The sequence below is a fragment of the Canis lupus genome, chromosome 7, assembly GCF_048164855.1.
Source record: "Canis lupus baileyi chromosome 7, mCanLup2.hap1, whole genome shotgun sequence".
Classification (NCBI taxonomy): Eukaryota; Metazoa; Chordata; class Mammalia; order Carnivora; family Canidae; genus Canis; species Canis lupus.
The window spans coordinates 55,754,001-55,766,665 of NC_132844.1; positions in this window are offsets into that span (position 1 = coordinate 55,754,001).

The window sequence follows — 12,665 nt, forward strand, 5'->3', positions numbered from 1 at the left end:
ACTGGGATTTCCTGATTGAGATAGGAAAACCCTCACTAAATCAATGGCTACATATTATGGATCTGAAATACCACTAATCTTCTCTAGCTAAGATAGCTAATCATGCATAATGGATGCTATTGAAATGAATATTTAGTTGAGTTATGATAATCTATACTCATTTTCCAGGATCTATCTGGTTTCTTTAGGAGTCAGACTGATGAATTAAATGGGGATATGATGGTTGTAACACAATTATCTTCTTAAGGTTGTCATTGATCTTTGACATGCCCCATGGGATGATGTTTTTTAAATTTAATACCTTGGTTAGGAGGAGGTGGCTCTTAGCTTTCATTTGGCCTTCCTCATTTTAATAGATTACCTCAGAAGGACCAAAGATCTAATATGGAGTATGGGCCAACTGAAATGGAAAAAAAAAAAAAAAATGTGGACTCTGTAGACCCACTATAACCCGAATATTGTCCACAGCTCCATTTATTACTGGATCCTCATGTCTCACCTATTAAAGGAATCCATGGAGACTCTTTGGGTCAATGGTTAACAACATCAATCTGATGCCCTGGATAGGCTCCCTGTCATCCTATGGGTTAGAAACTTTCTGCACAGATGATGTTGGAATTCTCCCTTGTTTTATCAGAAAATACTTCTCATATTACATATATTTAAGAACTTTGAGTCAGCATTTTTTTCTTACATCTCTTCCTTAAATAAGCATTAATTGGATGCCTGCTCTATATAGAACACTATTCTAGATATCAAGTGTATAACTGACCCCAAAGAAGAGAAATTCCTGAATATATAGGGCATATGATTTAGTGAGGGAAAAAAGTAATTAGCTACTATCACATTGTCAAGGTATCTGAAGAAAATAAGGGGAAGGAATAAAGCATTTGTTTTGGTGTCTGTATGTTTGGGAATGGTGGGTAGACTGACCTAATTAGTGTGGTAACTTGGAATACCATACCTCCTCATCCACGAGCATATGTGATGAACATTTATTTATTCCTGAAACTCAGCTTATGTACCTGCTTTATGCACCGTTTCTTAATCCTAGAATGACATTTGTAATTACTGCTGTATATAGAGGGGTGTGAGTATGTGTGGGCATGTACATGTATATATGCCTGTACCAGAAACTCTTGGTGGAGGAAATATAAAATCATTAATTTTAAACTCTTTAATTTTTTTTTTTTTTTATGATAGTCACACAGAGAGAGAGAGAGAGAGAGGCAGAGACACAGGAGGAAGGAGAAGCAGCTCCATGCCAGGAGCCCGAGGCAGGACTCGATCCTGGACTCCAGGATCATGCCCTGGGCTGAAGGCAGGGGCTAAACCGCTGAGCCACCCGGGGATCCCCAATTTTAAACTCTTGATGTGGGCGGGGTAAGATGGCGGAGGAGCAGGGGCCTCCCCTCACCCGGCCCCACCTACTCACTAGGTAACTTCCAAACCATCCTGAACACCTACGGATTCGACCTGAGATTTAAAGAGAGAAGCTGGAACGCTACAGAGAGAAGGGTTTACACTTCCAACAAAGTGGGAAGGAGGAAAAAAAAAAGAATCCAGTGGGGGACGGGCCCCTCGAGGAGACGGGCTAAGGGGGGCAGGAGCCCGGGGACAGGAGAGCCACCCCAGGAAGCAGGAATTTTAACAATCCGCACCGGACTCTTCCCGGAGGGAAAGGTGCTCAGCAGGGAACCCGGGCAGGACCGCAGGAGGGCGGTGGGGCCCCCAGCCTCCCGGGGTCACTAACAGGAGGTGCCCCGGGGACAGCGCCCCACACCCCGCGGCCAAGCGCAGTAAAGGGCTGGAGCGCCTGGGGAGCCTCGGGGAGAAGCCGGGGGTCGGGGGGGGGCTCTGGGCGGAGGGGGCTGCGCCCTGCTGCCTTCGGGAGCCACGGCCCCGGGAGCGATGCCAGCAGCGCAGGCCCTGAACCAAAGGCGCGGGGGACACAGCCCAGGATCCTGTGGTCCCCCCGGGACAGGCGGAGGCGGGGAGGACACAGGACGGTGAGGACGCTCCTGCCACGGCCGCCCCCGAGCTGTGCAGGTCAGTGCCCCCCGCCCCGGAGCATCCAGGCCCCTGCGGACTGGGAGCTGCGGTGGTTACTGCGGGAGCTGACTCCAGGGCTGGAGGGCTGGACGCCGCCATGGGGTTGTTCCTCCTGGTGTCACCCTGTGCCCTGGGGGTGCGGGGCACCAGTGAACAGGGTCCTCATGGGGTAACCAGCTCCCACTGAGCCTGGCACCCAGTGGGGGGGCAGCTCCCCCGGGTGCACACACCTGAGAGTCAGCACAGCAGCCCCTCCCCCAGAAGACCAGCTGGAAGGACAGGGGAAGAGCAAGTTCTGGACCCAGCAGCGCTGGAAAGCTCCAGGGGAAGTCGAGGGATTTACAGTATATAAAACCAGAGGATACCCCTCCTTGTTTTTTCTTCCTTTTCCCAGTACAACTTGTTTTTATATCAGACTATAAATTTCTCATTTTTTCTCTTTTCCCACCTTAACTATATTTTACCACCTCTTCATTTTTAAGTTTCTTCCGTTTTGACTTTCATATTTCTACAATTATAGGTTTTAGATATATTTTCCACGTCTGGATTCTCTTTGACATATTCAACTTAATTTTGGGAGATACACAAGATATGTATTTTTTGTTTTTATGTTTTTTGTTTACTCTGCCTCATTTTGTTCTACAATGGCAGAAGTTAATTTCTTCTAAAACTTGATCAGCATGTACCTAGAACTAAGTGGTATACTGTGCTGGTTCATTCTGTGAGATTATATTCTCTCTTCATTCCCATTCTGTCCCCCTCTTTTATCTCATTTAGGTTTTGGTGGTCAATGTTGGGGCTCTCTACAAGTATTTCTGGTTTGTATAAGTTTGGGACTGACCATCTTCTAACATACAAAACTTAATACACTCAGAACCAAGAGGATAACCCTCTAGGACCCCTCAGGTAGACTAATTCTCCCTCCACTATGACTTTGTCACCACCACCATCTCCCAGTGCCCCCTCCTTTTTTTCCTCTTTTTTCTTTTTTTTCCTCTTTACTTTTTCTTCCCTCCCCCCCCCCACCTTTTTTCCTTCTTCTTTGGATTCTTAACCTTTTATTTTTTACTACTTTATTGTAAAATTTGTTTTTCACGTTAGAGGTCCTTTTGTTTTATTTCATTCTGATCTTTGTTTTCAATTTCTGGCCTCTGACCTCGTCAGAATCATCTAGGGTGAAATTTACTTAGGTCGTGGTTGATATTCTTGACTCATCTGCTCATACAGCCACTCTGCACTGAGCAAAATGACATGAAGGATGAACTCACCACAAAAGAAAGAATCAGAAACTACTCTCTGCCACAGAGTTATAGAATTTGGATTACAATACGATGTCAGAAGCACAATTAGAGACTTCATGACTGCAGATTTTAGATCTAATCAGGCCGAAGTTAAAAATAAATTAAATGAGATGTAATCCAAACTGGAGGTCCTAACGATAAGGGTTAATGAGGTAGAAGAAGGAGTGAGTGACATAGAAGACAAGTTGATAGCAAGGAAGGAAGCTGAGGAAACAAAAGACCATGAGGAAAGGTTAAGGGAAATAAATGATAGCTTCAGAAGGAAAAAATCTACAAAGAAGAAGTCAAACTCTCCCTCTTCACAGGGAAAGGGAGAGTGACATGATACTGTACATAGAAAACCCAAATGACTCCACCCCAAGATGCTAGAAACTGATACGGCAATTCCGCAATGTGGCAGATACAAAATCAGTGCCCAGAAATCAGTGGCATTTCTATACACTAACAATGAGACTGAAGAAAGAGAAATTAAAAGAATCAATACCATTTGACAATTGCACCCAAAAGCATAAGATACCTAGGAATAAACCTCACCAAAAAGATAAAGGATCTATACCCTAAAAACTACAGAACCCTTCCGAAAGAAATTGAGGAAGACACAAAGAGATGGAAAAATATTCCATACTCATGGATTGGAAGAATTAATATTGTGAAAATGTCTATGCTACCCAGGACAATTTACACGTTTAATGCAATCCCTATCCAAATACAATGGACTTTCTTCAGAGATTTGGAACAAGTAACCTTAATATTTATGTGGAATCAGAAATGACCCCAAATAGCCAGGGGAATATTGAAAAATAAAACTATAGCTGGGGGCATCAAAATGCCGGATTTCAAGTTGTACTACAAAGCTGTGATCATTAAGACAGTGTGGTACTGGCACAAAAACAGACTCATAGATCAATGGAACAGAATAGAGAATCCAGAAATGGGCCCTCAACTATATGGTCAACTTATATTCAACAAAGCAGGAAAGACTATCCATTGGAAAAAGGACAGTATCTTCAACAAATGGTCCTGGGAAAATTGGACAGCCAAGTGTAGAAGAATGAAACTAGACCATTCTCTTACACCATACACAAAGATAAACTCAAAATGGATGAATGATATAAATGTGAGACAAAATCCATCAAAATCCTAGAGGAGAACACAGGCAACACCTTTTTGAACTTGGCCACAACAACTTCTTGCAAGATACATCTATGAAGGCAAGGGATACAAAAGCAAAAATGAACTATTGGAACTTACAATAAAAAGCTTCTGCACAGCAAAAGAAACAGTCAACAAAACTAAAAGACAACCTACAGAATGGGAGAAGATATTTGCAAATGACATATCAGATAAAGGGCTAGTATCCAAGATCTATAAAGAACTTATTAAACTCAACAGCAAAGAAACAATCCAATCATGAAATGGGCAAAAGACATGAACAGAAATTTCACCAGAGAAGACCTACACACGGCCAACAAGCACATGAGAAAATGCTCTGCATCACTTGCCCTCAGGGAAATACAAATCAAAAGCACAAGGAGATACCACCTCACACCAGAGAGAATGGTGAAAATTAACAAGACAGAAAACAACAAATGTTTGAGAGAATGTGTAGAAAGGAGAACCCTCTTGCACTGTTGGTGGGAATGTGAACTGGTGCAGCCACTCTGGAAAACTGTGTGGAGGTTCCTCAAAGAGTTAGAAATAGAGCTACCTTATGACCCAGCAATTGCACTACTGGGTATTTACCCCAAAGATACAGATGCAGTGAAATACCGAGACACCTGCACTCCAATATTTATAGCAGCAGTGTCTACAATAGCCAACTGTGGAAGGAGCCTCAGTGTCCATCGAAAGATGAATGGATAAAGAAGATGTGGTCTATATATACAATGGAATATTACTCAGCCATTAGAAATGACAAATACCCACCATTTGCTTCAAAGTGGATGGAACTGGTGGGTATTATGTTGAATGAAGTAAGTCAATCTCAGAAGGACAAACATTATATGGTTTCACTCATATGGGGAATATAAAAAATAGTGAAAGGGATTAAAGGGGAAAGGAGAGAAAATGAGTGGAAAATATCAGAGAGGGTGACTAAACATGAGAGACTCCTAACTCCGGGAAACGGACAAGGGGTAGTGGAAAGGGAGGTGGGTGGGGGGATGGGGTGATGGATGATGGGCACCGAGGGGGGGTACTTGGTGGGATGAGCACTGGGTGTTAAACTATATGTTGGCAAATTGAACTACAATAAAAAAATATACAAAAAATAAATAAATAAACTCTTGATGGAAGCCCAATATCTGGCAGATTATAAACTCATGGAAAATGTCCCTAAGTGTATCCATAAAGGACTGTAATATGAATAGAATTTTGGTGTGTGGTAAAAAACATTCTGCTGGAAAGATTTGTGGTAAGTCTACTCAATAGAAAGCACCTCTATGTGATTAATTTATAGTATGTAGAAATGTAGTAATGATTTAGATAGAAAATTTCCTAAGTCCAATGGGAAGCATATTTTATCTCTTTGGTTGACTCAAAGGCACTTAAAACTCAGTTCATCTTAAATCAGGATTTTCTCCCATGAATATGATCTAATATTAATGTGTTCTTTCTCAGAACAAGGCCTCCTTATCCCTCTAGTTGCACCAGCCAGATATCTAAGTCCATCTTAACCCTCTTTTCCTTTCATCAATTATATCCAGTCTATCCGCAAGTTCTGCAGATTTTATTTTTTAAATATTGCACCTTCAATGACTCACCTACAGATATTTTATTTCCTACTGAATTTATTTCCTATTGAATTAATCTAGTGTTCTATCTTTACTACCACCAAGCAAGATTTTGGTCCTGAATCCTTATCTGGAACTGTTTTCTAGTGGATACTTCTCTTTCTGCCTTTTAATCTGAATCAACCATCCTTAACATGGCCTCCAAGGCACCCACATATCAATCTCTTGCTTACTTCTCCAGCTTCATTTCTACTGTGTCCTTACCTTTCTAGCTCTCTCTATTCCAGATGAGGTGAACATCTTTGAGTTTCTTGACTTGTCCTTTAGTACCTAATGCCACAGGGCTTTTGCCCCTACTGTTTCTCCTAAGATACATGCACCCCTCTTCACTTATTTAACTTCTGTCAGTTATTGCTACCTGAGTTCTGGTATCACTTTCTTAGGGAAGACTGCCTTTAGCCTTTGAATATATAATCTCTTTCATAGATATTCTCAGAGCACTACATGCCTGTTGTTTTCAGCACTTATAATAATTAAAGCTTATTGTTTTTGCATCTGTGAAATTAATGTCAGTTCTTCCTTTAGAAATAAACTCCATAAGAATGAGGACTATTGTCTATGTCCTCATTCTATTACTATTATATCCTCTGAACTGACACATAGAAGTGCTCAAAGATTTGTGCTAAATAAACCTTTGGGGTCAAATCTGGGAGAAAACATTAAATGCCAAAATAAGGAATTTAAAAGTTACCAAATTTTTAATAAGAACTAAAAATATTTAAAATGTTTCAGTTATAACTTCTAAATTGGGAAAAATGAGTTGGAGAGGTGAGAATTTGCTCTCAGTAAGTTAATGGTGCATGATTTGAAAGAGAGACTATGATAGCCTGAAATAGAAATGCTAGAGTAATGGTGAAACATGTGGGAATGATGCAAGGGGAGTTGTCAAATAGAAACAGCAACATTTGTTAACTAATTGAATGTGGAAGAAAAAAAGTGGAAAACAAAACAAATAAAGAACTCAAAACAGGCCTGCTGCATTTTATTAATAGAACAATGATGAAACTGTAATGTATATAGAGACTATTCTTCTTTGGAGCTTTATGTATCTTCCATGTTTTGTTTACCTTTCTCATGCATTTTTGTGTTGAAAAGAGACTGAGAATCAGCTAAAGCAAACACTTGGCCTTTTGCTAAATTCTACATTCAGCAAAATTATTATTTCTGTAAGTTTGAATAGAAAATTTCTTAAGTGTATAATTTAATGTAGACTTAGAATATCTGAGTTTTATTTCTAAAATTAAAAGCAGAGTAATCCCAATTAATATCTTGCTTTAAAGTAATATGATTAAAAAAATAATAAAAAATAAAGTAATATGATTAATAGAGCACAAAATGTATCACTTAATATTTACAAAAAGGATTTTAAAATTCATCATTTCTAGGAACAGTGTATAATTCTGCAAAATGCAGAAATTAATATTGGATAGGACAGAACTGGGATTAAACATCACTTCTGCAAAGTATAATTCCTTCCGTGATCTTAGTCTGCTCTCTTTCTATACACAGCTTGCTGGCATTTTTCCTTTCTCTGATTACATATAGGGATTTTTAATTCACTGGCATAGAGAAAGAAGGAACACTCAACTGTGAGCTCTGGGAGACCAATGACAATGTTTTCCTTATCTATGTAGTCTAGTGGTGATTATTAACTGAAAATCATAGGAAGGAAAGAAAGGGATGGATTGAAGGAAGATAATTTTTAAATTTCCATTAGAACATTAAAAAAGGTAAATCAACTACTGGAGATTTACCCCAAAGATAATATGCAGAAAAGTTGAGACACCTGCACCCCAATGTTTACAGCAGCAATGTCCACAGTAGCCAAACTGCGGAAGGAGCATCGGTGTCCATCAAAAGATGAATGGATAAAGATGTGGTATACACACACACACACACACACACACGCACACACACACAATGGAATATTACTCAGCCATTAGAAATAACGAATACCCACCATTTGCTTCAACGTGAATGGAACTAGAGGGTATTATGCTGAGTGAAGTAAGTCAATTGGAGAAGGACAATCATCATATGGTTTCACTCATATGGGGAATATAAAAAATAGTGAAAAAGATTAAAGGGGAAAGGAAAGAAAATGAGTGGGAAAAATCAGAGATGGTGACAAAACATAAGAGACTTCTCACTCTGAGAAATGGACAAGGGGTAGTGGAAGGGGAGGTAGGTGAAGCGATGGGGTGACTGGGTGATAGGGACTGAGGGGGGCACTATAGCTCATTCCATCATATGGAATGGCAAATCGAACTCCAATAAAAATATACAAAAAAAAAAAAAAGTAAATCAGTTAAACTGGTAACATGGAGAGACAAGTGGAAGAAAAGAAATGGAGAAACTGCTACTCAAATGTAGATTGTTAAGGGTGATTGGATTGACTTCAAGAAAAGAAAATGGAGGAGGCAAAGGGAACATTTAGCGGAAAGATGGGAGAAGTGGAAGGAAGAAGAGAGGGTTAAGGAAGGAGGAGATGGAGAGGAATTGAGAGACTGAGGGAGAATAGAGAAAAGGGGAATCACTGCAGTCTCAGCTATTGTGCTGTTATGGGTGTGCATCAGTGAAACAAACTTACAGTTTTCATGTATGACCAAGAGTCATTCCTTAAAGAGATGACAACTATCAGTTTATGCCACAGTAACAAGTAAATCCTTTATTGTTTCTGGAGGTTGGTTACTGGTAATAATTGTGTTATGGATAATCAAATTATTAGAGAAGTGACAATATTTTAAGGAAAAATGGGATTGTCTATTTTAAATAAGACAGTGGTGGTAGAAAAAAAAATTATGACCTTGAATTGTCTGTTGTCTTGGCGGATGAGGGATAAGGTGACTTTTGGAGACTCAGGTGCACTGTATCTTTCTATGAATGTAATTCAAGGTCCATGTTTACTTGAGCCTGGGACATGGGAGCATAGCCTACTCTCTCTCATTAAGTGAGTTTTTATCTGATTTGTGTATTTTTCAGGTCCTTTATTTTCAAAGCCCTTCTTAATCTCAAGCTTCCAAAACAGTATGTGTAGACTCTGAGATATGTACAACAGAAAACAGAGGAGACCAGGACTTGAGGAACTTTGGAAATTCAGATTCAAATTCTAAAATTACCCAATTTTCAATTTTATCAAGTGAAATTATTTGTGGTCATCAGTACTTTGAAAGTTCTACCTCAAAAGAATGTTATCATTTTCTTAAAATCTCAATGATCAGAAGAAATGAAGGAACTAAATGTATATAAACACATGGAAATTCTTCCCCAGGGAGTGATGCCTGTGGTCTATTGGGCCACTTGCATCAGAATTGCCTGCCATAGTATAAAAGGGATTCCTGTGGTCCAGCTTGACTAATGAATAAGAATATCTGGGATGGGACCTATTTTTTTAAAAAAGGAGGGAAAAAAGTACCACAGGTATTTTTTAATACCTTCTTTTGTTTGGGAACCAAGATCTCAAACTATTACTCTATAAAATGTTGGTTCTCATGTTTTCAAACAATTTTGTTAAAAGTCTTTTCCTTCTGAGGAACTCGTCTTTCCCAAACATCCTATCTTTTTCTTAATTCTGTAAAACAAAAGCAAATTTAATCCCTTTTAACATAATTCTTCAAATAATCACAACAAAATGGGATTGTACCTTCTTCATTTGTCTTATCTTCCAAATTGCTTCAATTATTCTTCATACATCATGTCAAAATTGCTTTTGACACTGCGAAAGAACTATATTTACCAACTTATGTTATAATCACAAATGTAGTTTGGCACACATACTTGGTGTATGTAATTAAGTCTTCAATTTCCAACCTGAAATCCCATTAAATTATGCTGCCTCGAAGTATAATTTTATTTTTATATCATTTCACCATATTTGCATCCAGGAAACAAACACAGCTTTGCTCTATTCTGTATTTAAAAAACAAATATGCTGAGGCGCCTGGGTGGCTTAGTCTGTTTAGTGTCTGACTCTAGATATAGGCTTAGATCATGATCTCAGGCACTATAATATGATTTAGAATGTGACTGTTAAGTTATTACAAAAAAAACCACCTTATATATGCTGTGACCATAGTTCAAATATTTGTGCCCCTCCCATATTCATGTGTTGAAAACCTAATTTCAAATTGTGATGGTATTGGAGGTAGGTCCTTTTAGAGATGATTAGGTCATGAAAGCAGTGTTCTCATGGGTGAGATTAGTGCTCTTATAAAAGGGAACCCAAAAAACAAGTCTTACCCTTCCCCTATGTGAAGACATAGTCACCTATGAACCAGGAAGTAGGCTCTTACCAGAAACCAAATGTCCCTGTGCTTGGATCTTAAACTTCCCACCCTCCAGAACTATGAGGAATAAATTGCTGTTGTTTATAAGCTAACCAGTGTATGAAACTGGATGACAAAAAATGGATGGTCAAATATTTGTGAAGTAGTTAATCATTTTGCAATCCCATTGTTATCCAATCAGGAAAGTACATTTAGGATTATTATAAACCACAAAAATGGGAAGGGAAATTATATAATGTATAAAATGGTCAAATAAATTTTTGGAGAACTATAGCAATTAGCTTTGTTCTAATTTTTTTTTTCAATTTATAATTAGCTAAAGTGGCTAAAGAAAAAATAATTATCAACAGCCTTGCATCAATAAACACAAAAATGGCTAACAACCTATCATAGAGAACCCTATGTTTAAGGGAAGTTGAGAAAAGGAGAGATGAATTTGAATGGACACATGGGCAACCAATGTTACTCTAACCCTAATCCTAACTTTGACCTGAAAGCTAGATTCCCCGACCCCCACCCCATGTTTTGGATTTAATATGGTAGAGCCTAGATACTGGAATCTTTAAAAATCTCCACCAAATAATCCTAAAATACAACCTCATTAAATCATTAAATGACTTGACTAATGATTATTTGGCTTACAGATTCCAGAAGAAGAAAAAAAAAAGAACCTTACAGAGCGTGTCATACATTAGATAATAAATATGAAGTAACTTCACATATTTAGACATGTAAGAAAACTTGAATACTTGTATCATATCAATAGTTTTTATTGGTCAGTCATGGAGGGGAAAAATCATTACTATTTCATATATTGACTTTAAAATTAAGGTTTTCTTATTTATGTAGTTCTATGATAATCATTGATTTAGCTTGTCTCAAATTATCCCAGTTATCATTGGGAAGAGAAAGGAAGAGGACATATTAACCTGGAAGTTATTTATGACTCTGTTTGTCCAGAGCCATATAATGTCAAAATATAATGACATTAGAATTACATTAGATACAGATACTCAGACAATTTAAAATTTAGGTCCATCTTCTATGGTCTACACCAAAAGTTGGCAAATGTTTTCTCTAAAGGGTCAGAGAGTAAATACTGCGTATTTTGTGGGCCATATGGTCTGTGTCACTGTTGATCCTTGCCATGGTAGAATAAAGTAGGCATAGACAATGTATAAATGAGTGAGCATGGCTATGTTCCCATTCAGCTGTATTTATTATATACAAAAAACAGATGGTGGACTGGTTTTGGACTGGAGGCTAGGTCATAGTTTGCCAAACCCTTATCTACATTAGTTGAACACTTTCCCTCATTTTTTAGTTCATTGGTAAATGTTTAAATAGCAGAAAAGTATATTGAAGATAATTTATGATCTTTTGGGGCTACTCCAATGAGACTGAGACTGGTAAATGGAATGGGGCACCAGCATCAGGTACAGAATTTAAGGGACACCAAAAAACCCCTCAGTAATTAAGATAAATATTATTTATGCAAAATTAAAACAAAAATTGGCAAACTAGAGCCCAAATGTCCACTGTCTGCTTTTGTAAACAAAGTGTTATTTGAACTAGGACTAGGAGTAGATTGAGGTGAATGAGGCAGGATTGTGCAAGTGAAGAATGGAATCTTGTCTTTATTTAAAATTTTGTTATTTTGCCCAGTAGGAATTTTTTTGCATTAGTGCTTATTATTTTTAATATAGCAAAAAATATTACTTATCTTAATTACTGAGTTTGACTCTTCAGGTTTTGTTCCTAAGGCAAGCACTTCACTTTCCTCACACTGGTTCTAACCTGGTTTTGGTTGACATACCTCAATATCGCTAACATAACTTTTTAAAATATTTACAAACAACCTAAATATATTTACTAATGGTCATACTATACAACAGTTCTAGACTATTTCAAGTGTTCCCTTTTCCATAGGTTTTGAGTGAGAAGTACTCACTGTACTGAAAATAAATTGTAAGTTTACCCTTGAAAGGTTTAGATATGGCCTGGCATACAAATATAATTTTGTATATGCTTGCCATAAAATATATTAGAAAACTCAGGCTACATGACTAATTGGCACTTCTATTAATCACTTATTAGCTTTATGAGAGGATCTGTTTTTTTATGTTGTTTTGTTTTAACTTAGTTTAACTTATATTCTATTTTCAATGGATATGTCATGTATTCATTATTGTTAAAAAATCTATACCTAATAGTCTTGTTGAATCATTATGCTG